We start from the raw sequence: 26,581 nt of genomic DNA, 5'->3' as shown, positions 1-26,581 counted from the left end.
AAACCAATATGAGACCAACAATCTCCCCCTTTGACATGAGTGTCAAAAACACTTAACTAAGCATTATTTATCTGACTTTATGAGTACATTGTCCAATCTGTTCAGCATATATACGAAATTTCAAAAACTTGTTCAAAATTTTGAAAGGAACAATATACCTTAAAATTCTTATAACTCCCCCTAAGCTGATTGTGCCATTTCATTCTTGTAACCAAAATTCTTGTACTAGTGTATCTGATACTCTTTGCCTTTGCCCTATTTTTGTACTTTATACCTATGTTACCTTCCATATAATTCCCAAAATATTGTATCTCCCCCACATTATGTCTTATCTCTTGTCTCCCCTTTTTGGCTATCTACAATCTTTCCCCTTTATTCTCCAAAAGAATGAATGAAAGAATGTAATCACTAAAATACTTAGTATTCTCCCCCTTTGTTATATCTCCCTTATTATATCTCCCCCTTTATTTTATTCCTCCCCCTTTTTGATACTTATGTCAAAGCGTGTTAAGGAGTAATACCAAATTTTGCCAAAAATGTATTGTTGACCTCTATTATCATCTTAAGAGCTGCATCCCAATTCTCCAAAGTAATTTCTAGTGACTTATGTTGGATGGAAGTCTCTATAACAAGATGTACAAGTCCATCTAATGTAGAAATATTAGGATCTTTCTTTAAAATAGTTTCAGCATAGACTTGCTCTTCATGGAGTACTTCCAAATGTGGGGTTATGGAAGATTGAATCTGCATTAATTTGGCCTTTATATTGGCCTCTTCACTTGTGAGTGTAGCTAACTCATTTTGGGTGTGAACCAATTGGGTAAAATGTTTCTCACTTTGAGGTGGATCTCTTGGTAGCTACATGCTAGAAATCTTTAGATTTCTCTCCAAGCTTTGTATTCTTTGGCCTGCCTCTTGTGTGAAATTGGAAAAATCACACAGCTCATTGTACAATAAGAAGATATTCTCAAGTACAATTTTGACCCTTTCAATCTTCTTGGCCAACTCTACCTGTGACAGTGTTATTTCACCGGCTATTTTCTCATTGACTTTCCCTTGAAACTTCCTTTTAGACCATTCAATGAGTTTCACATTTGTCTCCTGGTCTTCACTTTTCACTTGGTCAACAATATCTTACAATTGTTCCATTATATGCTTTGTCTCATCTGGTGACTGCAAGCTGAAGGCATCCATAAAGATGTCCTTAATCTCATGCAATGCTCACTTATGTTTATACTCCTTCCTGAGTATTTCTTGCCTCTTTCTCCTATTAAATGCATCCTACATCTCTATGATCTGCTCAATGCTGATTGTCTTGGAGTCATAGGTATGTATGACAATTTCTTCATCTAACTCAGGGTCTCCATAGTGTAGTACCCTAGTCACTTTGGTTAAGGTCAAGCTTGGTGTAGAGATTTGCTAAGGTATGACATTAGTGCTTAGCTTCTGAAGAGTTTTTGTAGGAGTGCTTGTTTTTGGTAACTCTACCAATGTTTGTATTGTGGCCTACTCCTCTTGTTTTGATTTGTCCTCCTTTTCCTCATCTGTTCTCCCCTGATCAATCACAATAATCTGAAGTGTACCTGTTGACTGTACTATAGGATCAGATGTAGCAATCTATCATGTTTTCTTTGTGTGTTTCACTGCCTCTACACTCGGCTTCTACATTGTGGTATCAACTGTATCAACTATTAAAATTGGTGGTGGAAGCATTAAAATTTGAGTATTAGTAGTTGTAGAGATGGAAGGTGGTTCTTGTGGATTCACCTTGTCTCTTGATGAGTCAACTACTACCTTCTATAGCTCATCCACACTCACCAATATAGGATTTGTGCATAATTGTGCTTGTAGAGTTGATTGGTAAAGGATCTTCTTGAGATTCTCTATAGTCAGTAGATTGATGTTTTGACATGATTTGTCAGTAACATCCTTTACAGTTATAGTGTCTGCATGTGTGATGGTTACATGAAGAGGGCTAGGAGGTGGCAATTGTGTGTCTTGCACACTCTGGTCTTGTTGTTGCTCCTGCTCAATTATTACCAATTGATCTCCTTTTTGTGTCTCCTCCTCCTCACCTTTTTCTTTCTCCTCTTCATCTTTCTTCTCTTCATATTTCTTTTCTTCTTCTCTCTTCTCTTCTTCTCCTTTTCTTGTTTGATCTACTTCTATTTTGTCTTCTTTCTCCTTCTCACTAGCCTTTGCCTTATTTTGTTTTGCATCCTTCTCTTCTCCTTTTTCATCCTTGTCATCAGTCAATTTGTATATTGACTTCCACAATTTTGTGAACTTTTTGACAACTTCTTCAATTTTGTTTTGTAGGATGCTAAAGGCTCTATACTTGGGTGCAAATTTCCCACCATGTTTATTGTTACCCTTAGTTATTTGACCTCTAGTCAAATCAAGCATCACTTGTGTCAGTGTCTAGGGTTAAATTTCTAGAACCTTCTTGTGTAAATTGAAATTGTCTATATAAAGAAGACTTGTAAGGTTGTCTAGTATAGTTCAAGGATGTTAGTGGTGGCTCTAACCTATAAAGCATTGTAAATAAAATGCTCATGTGTCTTTGCATGCTTTATTTTTGAAATTTTTCATTCTACACTTTTAGATATAATAAGAAGCCAACAGCCCATTAATGGGCTTCCAAGGATTAATCCTTCTCATTCAACAAAAAACCCTACAAAGAAAGAGTAGAGGATGCAGGAATGATAGCTTAGAGTTTATTTTGATGAGGCTTCTAAAGAAAACCTAGGATGTAGTAGGGTTGGGTGTGTAGTCTTGGATACAAATAATAATATCATGGTTTTAGGAGAAAAGTCCTTATTGCTCTAGTAAATTTGGACCTATTTTTTGATGTGGTTTTGGTCAAAATTTTGATAGTGAAACATTGAAAGTCAACATCACTAGAATTTCATCGAACATTCAATGCATTTCAAAGCCAAAGATGTATCAACGAGAAGATCCATCAAAAATCAACTGTATCAATGTCACATGCTAGTACTAGACAACTAATTCAAAATGTGGAACTTTTGACGCTAGCTAGAGATGATTTGATGAATATGTTATACCATTGACAAAAAAACCTATCAAACTATCAATACTAACCAAAGATGATTCGACAAGTTTTTTATACCATTAATGACAAACTGCATCAAAATTTTGATGACAACTAGAGTTTTCAAAAAAAAAGATTGGGTTGCAATATGTCTTCAGTGCATTTTCAATCATATTGGTACATATTCTAATCAATATGCCTCTCAACAATTTCCATTTCTTTCTTGTGGATGGGCTCTATATTGGAGTCATCATCTTTACTTGAGCTCATCATATAGTCTTTGGATTCACTAGTGACTATAGTGAGAAGTAAGAACAAACTTGTTCGAGTGAGAGGGATTCAATCTGACACTCAAAGATTCATTAGAGGGTATTCAATCACTAATTTTCTACTAGGGTTTTGAGAGGTGAAGCAAACATCGCGAAGAATTTTTGAAAGAAGTTGAAAACAGTGACCACAGTGTAGCACCTTCGAGTAGCACCAGCTACCAAGATAGAAAAGTATGTTAACACCAAGAGTAGGGACATCATCCATCATGCCAACATCATCATAGTGAAGTTCATTATAGACGTAATTCGAACCTCACTAGGTCCCAAGGGCATGGACAAGATGCTCTACACCTCATTAGGCGATGTGATCATCACCAACGACAACACCACCATTCTTAATAAAATGGAGGTAACTCAACAAGCTGCTAAAATGCTTGTAGAGTTTTCAAAATCTTAGGATATTGTTGCTGGCGATGGCATGATAATAGTTGTTGTCATCACTAGTGCAATTCTTAAACAATGCATGATTTACTTTTCTAAGGGTGTTCATCCTACCATTATGTTAGAGGCCTTTGACAAGGGCTCTGAGAAGGTTGTCAAGGTTTTAACTGCAATGGCTATTCCTATCAAATTGATGGACTGTGACTCTTTGGTAAAAGGTGCAAGCACTTCTTTGAATAGTAAGGTTGTTAGCCAATACTCTACCTTATTAGCCCTGCTTATTGTTGATGTCATCCTGAATGTTGTCAACCCTACAAAGCCTGACATTGTGGATTTCAGGGAGATCAAAGTTTTGCAAAAATTGGGCAGGATTGTTGAAGATATAGAGATGGTTAAGGGTTTGATGTTTGATAAGAAGGCAAGCCATATGATTGGAGGCCCCAAGAGGATTGAGAATGCAAAGATTGGCATAATATATTTCCAGATTTTGCCTCCCAAGAAGGACATTGAGCAGAACATTGTGGTCTTTGATTATACAATGATGGATAGGATTTTGAATGAGGAGAGGCATTATATTCTAGGTATGTTAAAGAAGATCAAATCCACTGGATGCAACATGTTATTGATCTAAAAGAATATTCTACAAGATGTCATCACTAATCTTTCACTACATTATCTATCCAAGGAAAAGATTTTGGTGGTCAAGGATGTGGAAAGGGATGAAATTGAGTTCATTACCAAGATGTTGAATTTTTTACCTATTGTTAATATTGAACATTTTAGGGAGGAGACTCTGGAGCTAAAAACATATTTCTTTAATAATTTAGGCAATGCATTGTAAAATGCATGGGGCTAAAAATGCATGTCTTTAATAATTTAAATTCATTATTTTGACAGCATTGATGGTCTTGATTTGCTAAACTTATTCTTATCATGGGTGTTGTTTGTACTATTCATTATGTATTATCTTTTAAACAAAATGATAAATCATTCTTTACCAAACCATTATGGAGCTCAAGGTGAAAACAACTTGAAAAATGTAACTTGATAATTACTTCAAAAAAATAGAATCCAATGTCATATAAACATACTAAGCATGAGATCAATTTGGCACCACTTGCCATAGATTCATTACAAAATATTCAGTGCAACATAATCTAGCTCTTTATTTTCTTCCTCTGTATAACCTTGCAAAAATTTATTCACATGACATGACAGAGAAAGGAAGAATAAAATTGAAGTACATAGTGCATGTCAATCTCTCTCTATTATTTATCTGAAATGCATTGAATTCCACAAAAATGAGATGACAAAAAGTTGTCATATAAATAGAACAATGATAACTCTTCATAAATGTAGTTAATTTCACAAACCATTAAACAAAACATGTTCCCATTAACTCAAAAGTAGAGTTTATGTAAAGAGTGGAGAACGATAAATTATTTGCACTTTCATATATCTTATCTATCCTTCAAAAAAGAAAGATATAATAGGATTTGAACTTGGTTATTCATAAGATATAACAAACATATGCTACTAAGTAAAAATATCATGAAAACTAAGTATAAGACAACTACAAAGACAAGGAATGACAAAGAAAGGATTAAGCACCCAAGAATGCTTTCAAACAATAGAATAAATAATTACTATCCATTACAACCAGTATGATGTTGTTGCATTCACTATGAATAGATAGAAGTGATAGAAACTAAGGCATTATAATAAATTTGAATGTGTATGTGACTAAGCATAAAGCTTAGCACCTATGAAGTTGGAAATATAAGATGAACTAAATTGAAGACTGCAATGGTATACGCTAAGAAAGAGTTTAAAATTGATATGACAAGGACTCTAAGGGAGCTACACAAGAAAGAGGATCCAATTCAGCATGTGAACGATAATTTGAGAGAGCATTCAATACTTCAATCAACACATCAACATCATAGTTGCTATGTCTCCAAGACAGCTGACAATAAACACAAAAAAAATAAAGTATACATATTAATGGGGTACATAAAATATTTGTTGTTGGAGAAATATTAGATTCAACTTTAATGAAGTTATTATGGGATAATAAATATATAAACAAAGGCAGCAATAAAAATCTAGATCAACTATGTCAGCAATAAGTCACGATAAGCATACAAAATCAATTGAAATGTATTAGCTATACAATCTCTTCTCATCATCAGCCTCAAAATAGGATAGAGTGTAATTGTGAAGATGTTAACTATATTTAAAGGAAGAATGGTAAAAGAGAAGGAAGAAAGTTATAATGCGCACCTTAGAAAAAAAGGGCAGCAATTAATTATATAGAGAGAATTGCATAGTGTGTGAAATGGAGTTGCTACCATTGTTGATAGATTGTAATGTCGAAGAACACAAGGTTTTTGATATTTGAGAGGAAAACTAATTTTTTAATGTGGTCAAAGTTCAAAATTGTTGACCTCAATGCAATTAAATGGTACTCGTTCCAAGTGGATTTGGATGCTTGCTAGCTTAATTCTATCACATGAAGAGAAAACAATGTCTTTCTCATTTGCCACACACATTTCTACAATAAATTATTAGAGATTATCTTTCTTTTGTCAACAAATGGGTGGATAAATACAAATAAATAAATAAGTGTAATTTACAATTGAATGTGATAGTATGTTTCTTTTATTAATGTCAACAACTAAACAAATGCAATATATGCATTGCAATTTCTCAACATTCAAGAAACATTCATTAACATGTGAAATAAGGTATTTAAACATGCCTTAACCGATTATGATTTAATTTTGGATCACCTACCTGATTAGTTTGGAATTTTTTCTCACCAAAAATCATAAAATGTAAGAATAATTGTGCCAAAAAGAACATAAAAACATGATTATTGTGCACAATCATTTTTTTAGCTCTTTTGGCACAATTTTTTAGCTCAATCTCCAACTAGCCATTGTGTTTTTAAAAAAAATTCTTGGACTGTGAGTCAGGAAAAAGAGAAATTTCAAACTTGAAAAATATGTACATAAATGCAATTAAATTTTAAAATTTAATTTATTAAACTTACAAAGAGAACCATGGAATTATAAGAAACTATTATGGTCTATACTATTTGAAAATTATAGTTACAAGTGATAAAGTTATATACCTTTTATTCAGAGAGTGCAAAAAATGGAAATGAAGTATTGTCAAAGGTGCAAGATCAAATGCCCTTCCCCCATGTGGATGGCACTATTAAGTAGAGAATAGTTACATACATACATACATGGTTAAGTGATACCTAACTATGTCCAAGGCATCTATACACTAGAGGTATACTCTACCTACTAGGCTACCTACATACCTGTATACACGAGATCAAGACCCTTGAACTACTCACTCTGACAAATATGTAGTTCTAGTTTCTAATTGTTTTGATGTAGTTGTATTCCTATAACCACTAGTGAGCTTTACTCATCTAATATAGCTTTTTTCCATCATACACTCACTTGGGAAAATCATATGGTTTTCTATAATTACAATCCTATAATACCCTAGTGCAACCTTTGTGTTGTATTTTATAGTTAATGTAAGCTTAACCTATATATGTCCTAACTCACTCCTTATATAATTATGTTTACAAGCTTCTAACAATAATCAATGGGTCTAAATAGACCAGTCAAGTTAATGCTAGCTAGGAACAACTGATTGTTCATATTATTGTACCTAATTTGATGACAGTTATGCATGAATTTGTAATCAACCCAACTAATCAACAACTAAATGAAATGAACTAGGTTATGACTTGTCACTTAGCATGGGTTGAGTGAGTTTTATTATTTGGATTTTGGAATATGTATGCAGCTGGAACAATTTTTCTATTGTGTTAATATGTAATAAGAAACTTAAAATTTATCTATATGTATATATAAAGACTACAAGTTGTGCATTTTGTCATGTATTGCATTTGCATTTTCTTTTCCATTTCTTAAGTTATAAGAGTTTTTCTAGGTTGGGAACCACTTCAACATCCTTTGCATGGTTTAGAGGTAATGTCATTGTGGTAGTGAGAATAACTTCAATGAAGAGTTGAGTGTAAGGAATTACTACCCTGAACATTCAATAACATGTGAAATAAGGTATTTAAATATGCCTCAACCAATTATGATTTAATTTTGGATTGCCTACCTGATTAGTTTTCAATTTTTATCTCACCAAAAATGATAAAATGTAAGAACAATTGTGCCAAAAAGAACATAAAAAGATGATTATCGTAAAAATATGATTATCATGCACAATCATTTTTTAATCTCTTTTGGCACAATCATTCTTAGAATTTTTTGGCTCAATCTCCAACTGGTCAATATATGTTTTGAAAAATTGTTGTTGGACTGTGAGTCAGGAAAAAGAGAAATATCAAACTTGAAAAAGATGTACATAAATGCAATTAATTTTTAAACTTAAATTTTATAAACTTACAAAGAGAACCATAGAATTATAAGAAACTACTATGATTTGTGCTATTTGAAAATCATAGTTACAAGTGATAAAGTTTCATACATATACATACATACATATACATACGTACATATATATATACACATACATACATCTACATATGAAATTTTATCACCTTGGAAGGCATTGGAAGGCATTTGATTAGAAATATGGAAAAGTTGCAAAAATTGACAAAAAGTTGTTATGCAACAAATATTGTTGTGGAGCAACTTTTTTGCAAATTTGAAAGGTCAACAATCAAAGTTTTGTTTTGACTGAACAAGTAGGAATGAATATGTAAGGTTAGGAGATATAACCTATAAATGAATGTTCTTTAACCTAGGCAAGGGTTGGAGTTGATATGTACGCATATCTCATGTGCACCACTATCAACTTGAGTATGAACATAAGAAGACTCAACCATGTTACTGAGTTTGTGTGAAATGGATGCTACCTCATGATCAAAACTATTTTTACAAAAATTAGAATAAATGTCATATCTGGGTTACATGTTTTCAACATCTGTAATGGGCTAGGCCATGTTTGTAATTTGATCTATTTCATGGTCAACATGAAGTCTCAATGTTGCACTATGTGCCTCCTCTTGATCCAAGGTTTTTGTCTTCTTTAGGGATGATTAGCAATTTTTTTCTCTCTAAAAAAATTTAGAGAATATTTGAAGAGGAAAAAGAATGGAACTCTCTAATTAAGAAAAAATATGTCTTTGTAGCTCCTAACCTTGAGGATTACCTCTATCTAGATGTTTGGATTAATGGTTACCAGATTTGGAATAGTATCCATAAAGATAAGAACATGTAAAGCAAGGAAAAAGATGGAATCTTGGTAATGGATGGAGGATCAAGTTTAGGGATGACAGTTAGATTATGGATGATTCTATTTTTGAAGATCTTATCTTCCTTCAGCATGTAGAAAAATGCAAGAATTTATTAAGGATTGAAGTTAGAAACTACTAGAGAAACAATGAATGAATTATACTTGAGGATGTGAATCTTGCTCTTCCTCCTATTAACTAAAATCCAAATTCCTATTTTACTAGATGGAGTCTTAATGATAATATGTTCTGCAATCACAATTTTGATGGAAGGTTGGTCAAGATCAGTCAGAGTTGGTCAAAGGCCCTGACGGGTATTAAAATATCATGCAAGGTCACAAATGAATTAAAAATGTAAATTGTAATCCTGTTGGACCTATATATGGTGTCAAATAGGCATGAGTTAGCAAAAGAGGCAAAATGTCAAAATTGTATAATAAAATGTAAAGTTGTCAAAAAAAATGTTGTTGTCAAAGGCTTTAACAAAATGATAGTTTTGTAGAAGATGGAAGGTCAACCATCTTGGATGAACTCTTTGGGGATTTGAAAGGTCTTCTATTACATAAGCAATGAATCCCATGAAGAAAATAGAGAATGAGATATAGAGAAGAAAGGTGAAGGGTATGGTGTGTATGGTTTTGTATAATAAAAGTCAATTTATTTTTTCAAAATCTACTCATGTAATGGTATTTAACTACAATCCTAATATCTTCTCCCTTATCTCATGTTTGTGATGATTCTTAAGCTTCATATATAGGGAAATGGAGGCTAGAACCAATTTTGATGTTAAATGGTTACCTAGTATTAATGGGGTTATTACCAAGGTCAACCTCAATACTCACTATGTAAATAGTAAATTCTGCACACTTTTAATTAAAAGTGTCACAATGGTTGCATGCTTTCTTTGTGTAGGGATTAGGGAAGGTTTGAATTTTGTTGTTGTTGTGTGAAATTGCTCTGTCATGGGTCTACACCATAACCTTGATTCCTATAAGGAATGGACCAAGAATTAATGAGTATCTATTGTTGCATGCAAATCACAGTGAATCAGCATCCAAGAAATGTGACAAAGGCTCAGGTATAATTTGCATGGTGTTTGGAGGGTTATAGTCATTCATGGAATATTGAAGAACCCTGTGGAATAGTAGAATGGGTGAGATACTGGAGTTTGGAAGGTAGTTACTATATTTTTATTATGTATCTTTGTAAATGAGAAAAGTCTAAGTATATGGAGTGAATGATACAAAGACTGAGATATGTAATAGCAGTGATATTTTATATTTTTTTTTAGATTGTATGAGTGTCTAAAATGAATATGTGAGTTTATTGTGTTTATAATATAAAATCTTTTTGAAGAAGCATTAAATTCAAACTTTAGATATCATGAGTATAGTACTTCAGAGAATCATAATTGATTCAAATGCAAGTCTGTGGGTGTCATTGATAAGAGATAAAATGAAAGGGGCTTATTGCCAAGCAAGGTGTTATATTAAGGTTCTAGATGTCTCAAAGATTGCAGATGTGAAGTATGATTTATAGTCAGTTTGTATTGTAAAATTTGATAGTTGTAATGAGTGATTTTTGAAATATGAGAATATCATTGTCAATCTTGAAGGTGAGCCTATTTTGCCTGATTCCTATCATTCATGTTGTTGAGAGAAATGTTTTGTATTACATATACAAATCATATTGGTGATTCCTTAGGGTTTGTGCCCAACTTGCATCACCAACAGTTCCCTATATATCCATGGGGTCCACGACATTCCTTCTTCATTGGGGTCAATATCTAGATCTCGTTGTTCCATGAAAGACCCAACATATTATAGAGAAAAGTAATAAGTAGAGCCTATTTAATTGAAGTTGTGTCAATCAAACCCCTATATATCCATGGCCAATCAATCAAGTCAAAGAATACCCCTACCATTTATTGAAAGGGATTCCAATTGATTGACATGAATAAAATTTTGACAAATAGAGGGGAAGGAACTTCATACATCTCAGGTTGTTTGGCTTATCTTATTTGCTAGTGCATCATTCATTCCTGGTTATGGTCTTGACCTTCCATTTGGGCTTGCAAATAGCAGGAATCATGAAATACTAATTTCCTCCTATATAATGTGACAAATGTAACGAATGCACTTAAGAAAATTGTTTTATGAAAACCTTTACCTTCAACGACGCTATAAAAATCTTCCTGAAGCCCGCCTCCTGCATGCCTGCACTTTTTTGTGTGAATAAATGAGGTTTCAATTTTCTTTTTTTTGTTTATATCCTTGACAATGTCAAAATTTTGATGCTAAACTTAACTTTCATCAAAATTTCAATGTTATCGGGATCCTATTTTTTTGAAAAAATGAATTTAACAAGCCAAATTGACCTGCCGTCAAAAAATTTGTCAAAAATGACCCCCAAATGTACTAGTATTGGAGGGGACAAATAATTTTGTAGAATTTCAAGTGGTAATCTTTTCTCTCAATGACGCTAAGAATCATTAAAGTAATAAGGTTCATCAAGTTGGTGATTCACAAATTGTGATCAATGGAATAAACAAAGGAAAAATTGAGGCTTGGATTCTTGACAAGTACATCTAAAGGACTCAAAGGTTGATAGATGGCTTCAAAGTCTTTCATGTTTCACACACTAGAAGGCGAGGGAATGAGTTGGCAGACAAAATGGTTAATGTAGGTGTTAGTCTAGGCAAATATCAAGAGATGGTAGAAGACTTTACAAATATTGTTTTATCTGATAATCTAAACCCCCAAACTAATAAATCAATTAAAATGATACCATAATTATAGAGATGAGAGGTGGTTTTTTGGAAGTCAATATCATTTCTTTTGGTAGGTGTTGGGGCTATAGAGACAGAGTTCAAAAGTCACATGGAGTAGGATTTAATTGTGGTGATATAATGGACTGATGAACTTTCTAGAATTTGAAAAAGCTTAAATTGCATTGTTTTCCACATGTTATTGTCTTCCCATAGTAAGTAGGCTCAAGGATTAAAAAGAAAATAGAGGCAAATTTTTATCTTTTGACCCCTAAGAAGAAAAAAACTCTGGGTTTTGGTAGTGAGATCATGCCACACTGCCTGGGTGAGATGTTTTACATGTAGGAAGATGGATTTGTTAGCATTGTCGAGTAGTTGTTAGGCAAGGAATTAATGGGTAAGGATTATCACTCATGATCAAATTTGGACCTTTCATCCCTATTTTGTGTGTGAGCTTTCATTTTGGCCCAGAACAAGGAGGAGGTTGGAAGGATTATAGAAATGTTCCTAAAACCTGGTTGGTGCCAGGATTATTAGAGGTGGCTTGACAAGGCAGAAGTGGGTCTTAGTTTCCATATTGTTGAGAGTGTTTGGCAATGCATAGAAGGACTAAAGGAAGGAGTACAACCTTTCCTCATATTCAATACTTCGGTTCCAATTTGGAAGAGGAGGGGTGAGTCTCTCATAAACTATATTAATTTGATCCATTAGTTAGCTAAGTTAGAGGAGGATAAAAAATACATGGCGGAGGAGAGGACGCCTAAACATAAATTTACATCAAGCAAGGTTGGAGGAAGAGACACTGAGGAAATGGCCAGAGAGGTTTTGCCACTAGTATTGGGTCAAAAAATAAAAAAGATGTAGATAGTGGGAGTCGTGATGCTCACGAAGTTGAGGGAGGACATGATGGCATGTGAAAGGAATGGGTGATCCAACTTTTGGTTCAAATTTGACAAGCCATTTTCTATAGTAGGGCATGCTTCTTGATGGTTTGTTTGGTGTTGTGTCTCTGTCAGTAATTTGGTCCATGTTTGTTTATGGGAGTCTTTGTTGGGTTAATATAGTGGATTGGTGTTAATGCCCATGTCAGTTGGGGTTTGCAGTTAATATTTTGTTGGTTTGTAAAGAGAGGAATTTTAAAATATAAGCATGAAGGCATGTTGATGGTTGTAAGGTTCTTTTTAATTTTAAATCAAGGCTTTTAGGCATGAATGTTTTTTAATGTAATCCTTTCAAATATCAACAAAAATTATCACTTATCAAAAAAAAGGAGCCAACTTTTGTTTCATTCAACTTCTTGTTATTTCTATTATGTGTTTGTGTTATAAAGGGGAGTACCCTTCATCAAGTTGGGTTGTAGCCCAATTTTTTTGTAACTGAATGAGTTGTTTCTCATATGGTTATAGCCCTACACATTATAATTGAGCATTATTCTCTATGCAAGTGCTTAATTCCTTGTGCATTCCCTAAAAAACCTTTAACATGGTCTCTTATTATACTTAATCCTTTAACTGAGATAATTATTTCTACAGAGTATTTTTAGTGGGTCACAACTACCACTTTGGTTTTTTCTTTAGCAAGTCTTCCATGATAAAAATATGGCATTGTGGGTACTTGCATGTGAACTTATGTTTTAGTTAACTTTTTATTTCAATTTTGTTGTAGTTGTGAAATCAATTTAATTTGGTTTAGAGTATTGGAATACTAATTTACGCCTTCTCCTCTCAAATATTCCTCAATCCTAACAATTGGTATCAAAGCTTTGTGCCTCAAATAAATTTTAATAGCTTGAGGAGAATTCTAATAGGAACTACTACCATTCAAAAGTAGCTCTTGATTGTACTTAAAGATGTTGATAAATTCAATGCAAATAACACTAAACTAAAGGAAAATCTTTAAGAGGATGAAAATTCTATCAATATCTTTAAGGATTATTTGGACAAATCCTTAACTAAAAGAAAAAAAAAACTCATAGATCAGATGTAGCTAGATGGAAGGATTTTTGTTGAGGTAATTAAAAATGTCAAATATACACCAAATCAACTTCAGAAGCATATGGAGGAGAAAAATGAGATTGTTGGACACAAATGATGCTAATGAATAAATGTGATGCTAATGAGGAACAAGATCAAATAACCAATGTATGAATTATATGTAGAAGAGTTAGATCAATTATTATGTTTTCATTGATGTCAATATGATTGATAATACTGATTCATGTAAGTTGCAAATCTTCTGAAGGACATGGTGTTGAATAGTTAAATAAAATGTAAAATGAGAAGATGAAGTGAAGTAATGTTAAGTATGAGAACTTAATTGGGAAATTGATGAATTAGTCTCTTGCAAGATAGTATTGGTTTGGCTGTTTTACATGATTTATGAAGTGTTGAAATGATACACAAGTAATTTATTTTGGTCGGTAAGTAAGGAATGAAGTTGTAAAGTAGAAAGATAAGGAATCAGTGTATTGCAGTGAGCTAGAACTAGTGGCCGGTAAAAGAAGAAAGAGAGGAAGGTTAAGTAAGTAAAGTTATTTGAAGAACAATATAACTAAGAAGAAGTTATAACCAAGCAAGGACAGTTACTGGGTGAGCACAGTGTTAATCAAGCTTAAACTTAATCATGTGATGGAGGTATTCAATGAAGTAAGAAAATAGTTTGGCCAAGAATAATAGTTTGTGAAAGATCAAATAAAGGACAATATTAAGTGGAGATATGGACTATTCTATAAGATTCTAAGATAAGGAAAAAGTTAGTTAGCAAGAGTAATGAATAAAATTGGAAAGGTAAAATATGAAAGTGAAGATTTAAGATGTGTTTTGAGATCCAAGGAAAGTTCAAGTTCCAAGATAAAGTTATAAATGGCATGATTCATAAAACATTTTACCTAGAGATATATACATTGAACTGAGTTGGTTATTGATCATGTGGATGAGAGGAACTCATGGAAACCTTAATGAATGTGATGAAGTGACAAAAATCTATCTATATAAGGAGAGGACAAGAAGTGAAATATTGCTGGACTATTTGCAAGTCGAGTTATTGGTTAAGTTATTGAGTGCAAACTTGTAGAAGGGCATACCAAGAAGATCCAAAGTTTGAAGTGAAGTGGATTAAAGAAGTTAGTGTGATGACTAGCTAGTAAGGAAATATTTGAGTGAAATGAAGATCTAAATAAGAAAATGTAGTTGCGTATTTATCAGATCATCTCACTATTACTCTCTAACTATTCTAGCTAAAAATATCTAAACCGAGTGGAACTAACAGTTCTATTTGTAAATCCTTTTGTAATGTGGCATTCCATTAATTGTTTCTAAGTCCTTTAGATAGGACAATCATTGAAGGTTGATAAGGTCTAGATGATCTTTGGTGAAAATGCATTAATAGGGTAACATCTACCAAATGTGTATGTAGTCTTTAATAAGGCTATCTTTTAATTGAGCTCACTCTAGAAGAGTGAATCATTTTTGGGTGACAAGTCCCAAGTGGTTTTTACCCATATTGGGTTTCCACATTTAAATACTGATGTTAATGTGTGTATGAATGTTTTACATGTTATTTCTTGTTTACATGAAACTGTTGTTTACTGTTGTGATTCAGTTAGATAAAGTTATTTTGTTTACCAAGTGAATTTTTTGATAAGTTGTTAAAAGTACCATGAATGTTTTAAAGGTCTTAGGGATAATTGATTCATCCCCTCTCATTTATGTAATAAAGATGCAACATGGAATGGAGATAATTATCCTAAGGATGTCAAAATAAATTGATGAAAGAAAGCATTGAGAGATATTTGAAGTTAAAATTAGAAAAATTCCACAAACTAAACATTTAGGTTGCTCATATGCAACTTGATCTTGATGAGACAAAGAAACATGATAAATAATAAACAAGATGAATGAAACCCTAAGGAATGAACTTGAAAAAGCTAAGAAATTCAAGGAAATTTTGAAAATAAAAATATAGAAGCTTGATGAACAATTGAAAAGGAAAAGAATAGTTGATGATAAGAAAGGATTGAGATATGAAAAGGGAGAATGTTCTAAAATTGTCGATGAAAGAGTGATTGATATTGAGTATCCTAAGGAAGAACCTTAAAGGCAAGTGAATGGACAAAGATTTAATGGTATATGTTTCACATGTAACAAATTTGGTCACAAGGAAAAATAATGTAGTGGCAATACTTGTACTACACCATTTATAGGATATTATCTCACATGTTGGCAACATGGACACAACACTAATGCTAGACCTAAAACAAAACCTACAACAAAAGGTAAACTACATGTTTCAAATACAACATTAGACACATTGCAAGAGATTGTAGGTCAAGGACTAATCACATAAACCATAGGTATGGAAACAAACATGCTCTTTGTTACAAATGCAATAATATAGGACGTATTGCCAAACATTGCAAGTAAAATGGAGTGAACAATAAGAAGAATTGATGAGTTGAAAAGAAAAATCAAAATATTGAAAATAAAGGAAATGGCATTGATTTTGATGGAGTAAGAAAGGAAATGGATAAGACTTGGGTCAAAATGGAACAAAATAATTTAATGGGATATATTACACCAACTCCTAGTGCGGATAATTCATCATCAAATTTATTAGGTTTTAGGACCTTAGGGGGATATATTATCAGAAAATTATACCTTTCCCCAAAAGTTGTAACATTGAAGGCAACAATAATAACATTAGTTGGAGAATGATATTTAAAATCTATGTTTGCAATCACAAATAATTTAATAAATACATGTTGAGTATCATTGGAAGAATATAATGCACGAGCATATATAAAAATTTTGGCAACTAGGGTACAAATGATATTAAATGAATCTAAAATGAAAGAATTCAAGGATAAAGAGTTATTTTATAACTTCATTTCGCACCTTTTTGTCCAAAGAACAAATGATTACCTAACTAGAAGGAGATCTAAAAATAAATTATCAATCAAAATGGCATGTCTATAATAGTGAATTTTACTACTAAAACATTCAAATTTGAGTGCTTCTTAGTTGACTAACATTATATATGATTAACAAAAAATTAACAACAAGGTATTTGATATGCTCTGCAACTTTTTGCACTTTTCCTACTCTCCAATTGTTTGAATTTTGATGGGTAGGGTTGCCCCTCCTAAGACAAGCCAGATCCTAGGGATTTGACTAAATCTACAATGTGTTCTGACCTTGACTGAGAATTTCTAAGGAGGATTAGATTTTGAACATCCTTCTAGTGGGGACCCTATGGAGTCTATTGTGTTTCCTATGGATGGTTAAGAGAAAATAGTGATCCCTATAGTGACTCAAGGATGGAAGGATGTTGTCCTAGGAGAGAAGACAACTCACGTCCCCCTAAAAGCCCCCAAGGTGATCAGTGGAGAGGAGGGGTTAGAAATTATGATCTTGGACAATTTGGTTGACAGTGTGTCTGCTAGCCTGAAACTATGCTTGGTTGGCAGGTTTGTGGCCTTTTGCCCATTGATTGAGATGGTTCAGAAGTGGGTAAGTTAGAGATGGAAGGTGAAAGGGTGTGTGGTTGTTTCAGCAATGTTTGGAGGGCTAGTTTGCTTCAAATTTATGGCAACAAAAGATATGACAATGGTTCTAGTAGGTTCTTGGTACTATGGAAAACACAGTCTAATGGTGGCAAAATGGCACCCTACTTTGGACCCGGTGACAGAATTAGATAGGATGGCTCTTTTTTGGGTTAGACTCCCTAGTTTCCCCCTAGATTTTTGGGATGAAAGGGTCCTTCAATTGATAGGGAACTCCTTTAGACACTTTGTTGTAGCGGACATAATCACCCTTCAGAGATCTAGATTGGTTTTTGTGAGGTTTTGTGTAAATGTAGCAACTGGTGCTATACTAACCGAGTCCATTGTACTAAGCTCTAAGTGGGGGAAGAAGGTGTAGTCCATTATCTATGAGAATGCAAGGCTTTTCTACAAGAATTTCTCAATGTTTGGACTTTTTTTCGTTGATTGTAAAAGAATAATAAGCCTTTGGGAAAGAGAGATGAGAAAGTAAGGAATAAGGATACAGAGGACGCACCAAAGGAAATGGTGGAGGAAGAGATAAGAGAGAAGGTGATTAAGGAAGAAATACCATTGGAGGGGCTATAGGAGGTGGAAGTGGTGCCCTCTATTGGAGAAATGAAAGAACCTACTAAGGTCCCTATGAAGATTCTAGAGCCAAGGAAGTCTTCAAGAATGGTAGAGGAAGGTGAGATTGTTGATATTGATGGTAGAGATCCTTTCCCCTTCCTGCAAGGTATCAAGGATGTTAGAAGAACCCCAATGAGAAATATGGTGATAGAGGAGGTGTGTGGGGGTTTGGAGGTAAAATTTAAAGAGATTTTGGAAGATAAGGTGAAAGGCTTCGAAGAAAAAGAGGTGGCATGTATGCTTAGTTGGTGTGAAGATGTTCCCCCAGTTACCAAGATGATAGAAAAACCCATTACCTCTACTTCCCCACTTGGGGAAGAGGAGGGTAAATGGAAAACTTGGAGAAGGAAGACCAAATTTTCAAAGAAACTAGAAGGGGGAAAGGAGTTGAAGTTAGATGTAGCGAAAATAGGGAAACATAATCAAAGAATGAAGTAGATGGCAAGGGAGAGGGCTAGTGGTAGGCAACCTAGCCTGGAGTCTATGACCAAAGGTAGAAAATGATTATTCTATCATAGAATATGAGGGGGTTGAACAACCCTTAGAACAAGTTTGCATTGCAGTAGCAACTGTCTAATACAAGGATTGATATCCTTCTGATTTAGGAAGTTAAAATGACCATGGCTAACCTTGAAAGTATTGTGAGTTATATTTGGCTAGGGGCCAATTTTTTGTTATAGTGAAGTGGAGGATGCGTCAGAAGGTGTGGCAACCTTTTTGAACCCTGGTGTTGGTAAAGGGAATTTCATACATTGTTCTAAAATTACCTTGTTACAGAGCATAGGAAAGATGAAAAGACTTGGAATGTGATCAATGTGTATGCCCAAACTCAAGGAAAGAAAGAGGTTGGGTTTGGGAGGAGTTATCTAATTTCCTATCCCATACAAAGAATACTTTCTGTATGGGAGATTTTAATTCCCCATTGTATCCCTATGAGAAGGTTGGAGGAGTGTTGGATTTTACTGATAGTATGAAGGATTTGGTTGAGTTCATAAATAAAAATGACTTGATGGATATGGAGGTGTGTGGAGTCAAGTTTACTTGGTCAAATAATAGGAAAAGGGTTGACCTTATTTAAGTCAAAGTAGATAGACTCTTTGTCCCGGCTCGATGGGAGGGTCTAACTTCTACTCTCACGGGATTACCCAAGATGGTCTTAGATCATGCCCCTATCATTTTTTAATTGGAAAGAGGTGTTGCAGAGGGGACCAAAACCTTTTAGATATGAAATAATATGGAAATATCATCCAGAATTTGGTTCTTAGGTGGAGGAGTGGTGGGGTATAAGAGTTGAAGGTACTAAAATATTTAGACTCTCGGCCAAACTTGATAATGTGAGAAGGAATGTTCAACCATGGCAAAAGAGTTACTTTGGTGATATATTTAAGACAAAGAAGGAGGTGGAAGGGAAGCTAGAGGAGCTCCAAAAGGCAATGGGGGATGGTTTGGCTTTAGAACACATGTTTTGAAGCAAAGATCGAGAATTTTATGGCTAAAGTTGGGATATATAAATACGACATTTTTCCATAGATCGGCCTCAATCCATAAAATTAGAAACACTATTGATGTTGTGATGGATGATAATAATATAAAGTTAACAAAATTAGAAGAGATTGGAAGTTGGGCCAACAGGTAAAACAAAAATTCTTATATGGAGGAGCACAGAGTTGTTAATAGGGAGGATAGGCAATGCTTGATTGACCCCATGCCTAGTGTGATCTTGATGGAGGAGAATGAAGACTTTACACAATGGGTCACTGAGGAGGAAGTGCATAGAGCTTTTTTTTTCAATGAAAGCTTACAAGTCCCAAGGCCCTGATGGTTCCCCCCAATCTTCTTCCAACACTTCTGGGGGATTATAAAGGTTGATCTGATTAGAGTTGCACGTGATTTCTTTAGGTCAGGGAAGTTACTCAAGCAACTTATTAAAACATTTATAGTTCTGGTCCCAAAAATTAAGGACCTAGGGGCTCTTTCTAATTTTAGACCCATTAGCCTATGCAACACCACTTATAAGACCTTCTACAAGATAATGGTGAACCGCCTAAAGCTATTGCTACAAAAATTTGTTGGGAAAAATCAGAACAGATTTGTCCAAAGTTGTTAAATACTTGATGTTGTTGTAACTACTGATGAGGTCTTACACTCTATGGAGAAGAGTGGTAATCCATGTATGGCTCTAAATTTAGACATTTCCAAGGCATGTGATAGAATTAATTGGACTTTTGTGTATGAATTCATGGCCAAAATTGATTTTAATTAGGGAGTTATAAAATTAATTAGATCAATAGTTGAGACTATAAATTACTCGATGCCAGTGAATGGTTCACCCTAGGGAAACTTCAATGCAGAAAGGGGTCTAAGAAAGGGGGACCCTATTTCTCCTTATCTTTTCATCACGGTTGCAGAAGTGCTAAGAAGAGTGTTCTTGAGAAAGGTGGAAGGAGGGTAGATCAAAGGCATTAAACCTGCCACCTTACTATCGACAGAGGTAATACAATAGTTTTTGGATGATACATTCCTAAGTGGGGATTCTTTAGTGGTGGAAGCAAAAGCTTGGAAATATGTCTTGGAGATATATGTAGTTAATGTGGGATAAAAAATTAACTTGGATAAAAGTAAGGTTTTCTTCTTTAATATAGAGCCAAAGATTCAAAGGAGGGTGATAAATATCCTATTTTGTAATATTGCCTCCCTCCTCGATACATACCTACAGTTGCCTTTGACTATTAAAGAGGTAAGAAATCACTTTTGGAATACCATTCTAGCAAAGATGCAAAAGAAGTTGATTGGGTGGAAAGGTAAAACCTTGAGCAGTCCAGGTAAGCTTCAACTCTTGACTTCTTCCCTTCAAGGGATCCCAGTCTACTTCCTCTCCCTATTCAAAATCACTCAAGTCATGGAGGAGAAGCTAGAGAAAATCCAAAGAAACTTCCTTTGGTCAAGGGGGAGAAAAGAGCATATTAAGTCTGGTTGGTTGGGATACTATGTGTAGACCAAAAAATAGAGGAGGTTTAGGTATCAAAAGGATTTCTAACTTGAACAATGGTCTTCTTACTAAGTTTGGTTGGAAACTATTGAAGGAGGAGGCTAAATGGTGTATGATCTTAAAAGATAAGTATTTGGGGAATTTGAATTTTATTCACTGCATTTGGAGAAATGACCTTCCTATGGGATCCACGATTTGGGGTAACATATTAAAGAACAAAAGTTTACTTAGGGAAGGAGTGAGGTGGCTAGTAGGAGATGGAAATCAGGTAAATTTTTGGGAGGATACTTGGCTATTTGGGAAACCCCTAGTCAGAACAAAGTATGGTAATCTCAGAGACTACCTCTAGTTGCACGAGGGAAGTAAGGTGAGGAATTTTATCGGACCAGGTAGGAGGTGGAAAAAGATACATTTGTAACAAGGTTATTTAGATGGTGAAACTATGGTGGAGGAACTAGAAGAGCTCCTCAAAGGCTATAGAATACTGGGAGTGGCTCAAAATGACACCTTTATTTGTAAGGTAACAATGCCTAGGGATTTTTCTATTGGTTCTACCTAGAGGATGATTTTTGAGAAAAATATGGAGCCTACTTGTTGGATGATTGTTAGGAACTAGAACCTTGTAGAAGGTTTCATGGAGGTTGACAAAGCCAAGCAACTTGCTTGAAAAAGGATGAGAACTGGGTTAAACTTAATTTTGATGGTGTTGTGAGAAAGGATGGATCGGCTAGAGGGGGTATGGTTAGAGACAATGAGGGTAGAATGCTTCTGGCCTATGCTGGTAATCTAAGGAAAGTCTTGCATAATGTTGCGGAAGCCATGGCACTCTTTTGGGGCTTAAAAATGGTTGTCAATGGGGGATGGGAGAATGTGGAGATAGAAGGTGACTCAAAAAATATTATAGAAATAATGAAAGAGATTGAGGGTATAAGGCATTTTTTAATCATTCTAAAAAGCTTTTAGTTGCAATATATTTTTTGGGAGGGTAATGGGGTGACAGACAAGATGGCAATGTTAGGTCTGAGAGTACATGACTTATGTTGCTGGAGATAATTTAGAGTGTTACCAAATTTGGTAAGACTTTTAGTGAATAAAGATGTCATCCCATGATTAAGTATAGCTCTAAAGATTTTTTGGATCTTGGTGACAACTCGGTGATGAGTGGGTTGATGGGGTTGGGTCACTATGGACAGATGGCAAGGAATAATGATATGGGTACTTACAATAATAAATTTGCATGGTTTGAAAGGGAAAGTAGATCGAAGTGCAATATAGGTGTATTTTTAATGATTTCCTTGTGCATGTCTTCGTACTTAGCACTGAGTAAAAATTCAAATTTTAAAAGGTTTCAAATTATTGAGAATGATGAAAAAGGATGGATTTGGGGGAAAGGCAGTTGGCATGTGATAACTGAGCCAAGATGTGACACGAGCATTCATGATAGTAAAGGCCTTTATGATTACTTAGTGTAACCCATTTTTTTGCATATGTGTCACTGTATTTTTTGTATTTGCCTCTAGTTTAGAGTTTTGAAAGAAGAGAGAATTCTGGTGAAGGTTATTGATATAGGGGGAGATCTTCTATGTATTGAGCCTTCAATGATTGAGGAGAGTGGTCGTAGACCCCTAGTTTGGTACATGCTTAAAGAAGGGGGGTTGGTCTCGTTCATGGAGGTGCTGAACGACTTTGATGAGAGTGTTCTTAGTGATTTGTTAACTCCTGGGAGGATAGAAAGGTTACTATTAATGGCATCAAATTTCAATTTTTTGTGGAAATTATCTCCTTGGTGATGGGCCTGGGAATGAAAGGGAGAAAGTGGTAGAAGGTGACTAGGGTTTTTGATGAAGCTATCTTATGTTACTTCTTTCAGGAGGGGGAAGAACCCATTCACCATCGTGGAGGGTTCCTATGGGAGAAACTTCCTAAGCCTTGGAATGAGGTTTTCTTAGTGCTAATGAAGGATTTGACTCTTGAAGGGAGGTATAGTATTTGTTACTATTATCATTTTCCTCTCCTAAATCACTTCCGTCATTGTGATTATATCTCTATTTCATTCTTCTTATTACATGAATTAGTTGATATAGTTTCTGATGTTAAAGCGAAGATGAAAAAGGGGGTTAATTATACTATTCTCCATTAGGGGTTAATATTCTAACTTTAACAATTCCACCTTGCCCTGTTACCCCCTAGGACTATGGAGGTTGATATCCCAGGTCTCCATAACCCCCATCCCCACCAAATTCCACTATGAATTACTGACCCTAGAGCCCCTACCCCCCAACCTTGACCAAGTGGGTCCATGGAGGAGAGGAAGATTTCCCTCCTCGTAAAACATTGAAATTGGACAAAGGGAAAGAGAAGGATCTTGAGGACTTAGGTGAGGAGAGAGGGGGTAGGTGTAGATATGGAAGAATTGTGAAATCTAATGCTAAAAGGAAGTTGAGGTCCATTGCTTCATAGGAGGAGGATTCAAATTTGGAGGAGAGGGCCCACCCCAAACAAAGAATAAAGCAGAAGACATTGAACTATGGCTTGGGGAATGAGGAGGGGAAGGAAGTGGAAGTCTTAGACTCTTCAAGGTCGGGCTCAGGTGGTGTGAATAAGGGAAGTAAAGATATGACCCATGTCTTGGCTTCAATTACTATGGGGTGTGTGGACCTCATGCAAGACTAGTTCCCTAACACAATGGAAAGAACCCCCTTCCCTATGATAGTTACTTCACCCGCTAGGGTTATTCCTAAAGATACAATTATCTCAAATGCCCCAATTTTGTAGGAAATTAACAAGGACATGGTGGATGGTAATCTGAGTGGCAAGTAGGAGGCCCCTGAGGAGTCTATTAAGTTGGTTGACAAAGAGCTAGGGGAGAGAGCACATGCCTTGGAGGAAAGAGTAAGACTTTTGGCAAAGTTCACCATCAAGGTAACACATGCGGCAACCACTACTCTACACTTGCTGAAGGATAATCAAGAGGGGGACTTGACCCATGAAGACTCTAGAATGGTGTTTGACTTCCTAGCTAAGTACTAGGCCAATAGCCTCCTAAAAGGGAAGGGTGATAAGAAGCTCAATTAGGGATTGCTCCCCTGGGTTTTCTATGTTTAATGGGTTATTGGTTCTGGAACTTTGTTTGGTTTAAGGCAGTTTTGCCTTTGTTTATAAACTTTTTTAGTATAATAGTTTTATTTAAGGCATTGGTTATAAGATTCCTTGTAAGAATTTTTATAATGTTCATTCGGGTGTTGGTTTTGTTTAGATTGACATCAGTAGTGGGTAATTTTGTTTGGTGGTAATCGATTGGTTGTAGGCCAATTAGTCTATTGTAAGGATTAGCCCCCTTGTTTTGACTGCTTTTTAATTCAAAAATAATAAATTGTCCAAATGATCAAATTTTGGAAGAAAAACTTTGAATGAGAGATAAAGGTATTTATCTTTTCAAAATTTTATTGAATTTATTAGAAAGAATGTATACATCTGTGATCATTGATATTGTTGAGAGGGCTAGGTATGAATTTAAGAAACATCTACTTAAGCCAACACAAGATAATCTCAAAGGTATATTTTTGTATGTATCCTACAATGTTCTTTGTTTTGAAAATATAAGAGAACATATTTACTGTAAGATTAATGAATTGGGTGATTCTAACATAAGCCCTTGTGTGATAATGGGATATTGAAGGACGAGTTTAAAAAGATTGATCAAATCAAACTAGCCTAGTCTATGGATTTCTATGCATTTGATGAAATGAAGTGGGTGAAAATTATCTTAAGCAGGCTCTATGGCCATTTTTTATGGCTTGGTGGTAAACTTATTAACATCACTAAGGAGTTAAGGGTATGTGCAGGTGTTGGAAATATAGGATAGGCTAGGTTACTAAGAGGGGAGGGGTGAATTAGGAACCAATAAAAATTAATCTTATTTCACCAAATAATCCTTCATATATATTATGATCTAATTACATGCAAGAAGGACTAAAAGCAATAAAACATTCATGACACTTTGACACGAGATATAGTGACCTGGAAACCTTCCAAATAGAAAGTAAAACTAGGGTGAGGATGATACCCATAAGCTTTAGTACTGCAGTATAAAGTTGGTCAATTAAGGCTTACAATTGATCACTTCTAGTGATCTACCCTGTTAGGAGCAATAAGGACTGCTAGGTCCACCTTGTGAAAGGCTTTACAAAACATGAAATGAATTATGCACTTGATAAAGAGATTTGCAAAAGACTGTTAATTCTACCCTATGAAAGGATTTAACTAATACACCTATTAGGATGAACCAATTGTTGATCTCTGATCTGAAACTCTAATTTGTTGGTTGAGATTCCTTTGAAGTGTAATAATCACCTTGTTGTGATAGATAAATCTTTGTTGCTCCTTATATTACTTGTAGCCTTCTTAATTCACACTTTTGCTCATATGATTTCTTTTTATTATTATCCTTATGTTATCTGGATGTGATACAATACATTACAAATATATATAAGTCAGCTCAACTATTGGTACTTAGGTTCTAAAGACAAACTCAGTGAGGTTTTGATATTCGGCAACTATTGTCAACACTCAACATCATCATTCTCTTAGCAGACGTAGAAGTTCAATTGATACTAATCACTTCGAAGTAGTCTGAAATCGGTCAACACTAGTGACTTAGTGAACACTATGGAACTCAGCATATAAACTGAATTACTTGGTTGACACTGCATAGCTCAGTCAACACTAACATTATGAGCTAAGTATAAATTGAATCACTTGGTTGACACTTCCTGGCTTGGTCAACACTAGATTCACATTACTAATACTGCAAACTCGATAAACATTGGAGACCACGGTTGACACTATGCAACTCGGTAAATACTGTGAAGCTCGATTTGCACTGTTATTTATCAACTCAATAGATACTACTTGATGTGAAATGAATACTAATTTTGGAACTCAATAGCAACTATAGAACTCAGTTAACACTATAAAGTACAAGATAAGCTTGATAGTTACTAACCATTTGACTAAGTGTGAGTGACTAATAAACAAACTTGACCATAATGTCAACAATAGGATCATGGTGGGCCAAACTATACCCTTAAGTGGCAATCTAAAATCAGCAAATCAGCTTTATATCAACTTGACATGCAATTTTGAGCTAGTTATGAAAAATATATTAAAAATTTGTAAGAATAGAATTTCTAGGTAATTGACTGTAGTTTATAAACTACTAGGCCTTATTTGAAAATAATTTAATCTGATCGGTCAAAATTTTACATTTTAATGCAATAGTACAAAATTTTCAGGACAAAAATAAGAAGTAGGTGCATGTCTAACCACCTTAATCACAATCATATAGCAATATCTTATTATAAGATTCTAGATATAAGAAATAGACTTGTGCCTAGATGTGACACATATTTTTGGATATTTTTATTTCAAAATAATAACTAATTATAAATTTTTTGCTACAATATTTTAAGAAAACAAAGGCTCATGTTTGACCACCTTAACTAATTCAAAACATTACCAAATTTAATATTTCTTTTTAAATTGTAGTAGGGAAAGCATAGAATGTGACGCATCTTTTTGATTCAAAAATGTTTGATG

The 26,581-nt window shown here is 34.5% G+C and overlaps 1 pseudogene; it reads left to right on the top strand.

The window, feature by feature from the left end:
- Positions 1 to 1,198: 1,198 nt before the first annotated feature.
- LOC149555235 (T-complex protein 1 subunit delta-like) lies at positions 1,199 to 17,952 on the top strand (annotated as a pseudogene).
- The last annotated feature ends 8,629 nt before the right edge of the window (positions 17,953 to 26,581 follow it).

Source organism: Cupressus sempervirens, chromosome 5 (assembly GCF_028749045.1).
Source record: "Cupressus sempervirens isolate cs-2001-9-10 chromosome 5, ASM2874904v1, whole genome shotgun sequence".
Taxonomy (NCBI): Eukaryota; Viridiplantae; Streptophyta; class Pinopsida; order Cupressales; family Cupressaceae; genus Cupressus; species Cupressus sempervirens.
This window is presented reverse-complemented; position numbering and strand designations above follow the sequence as displayed.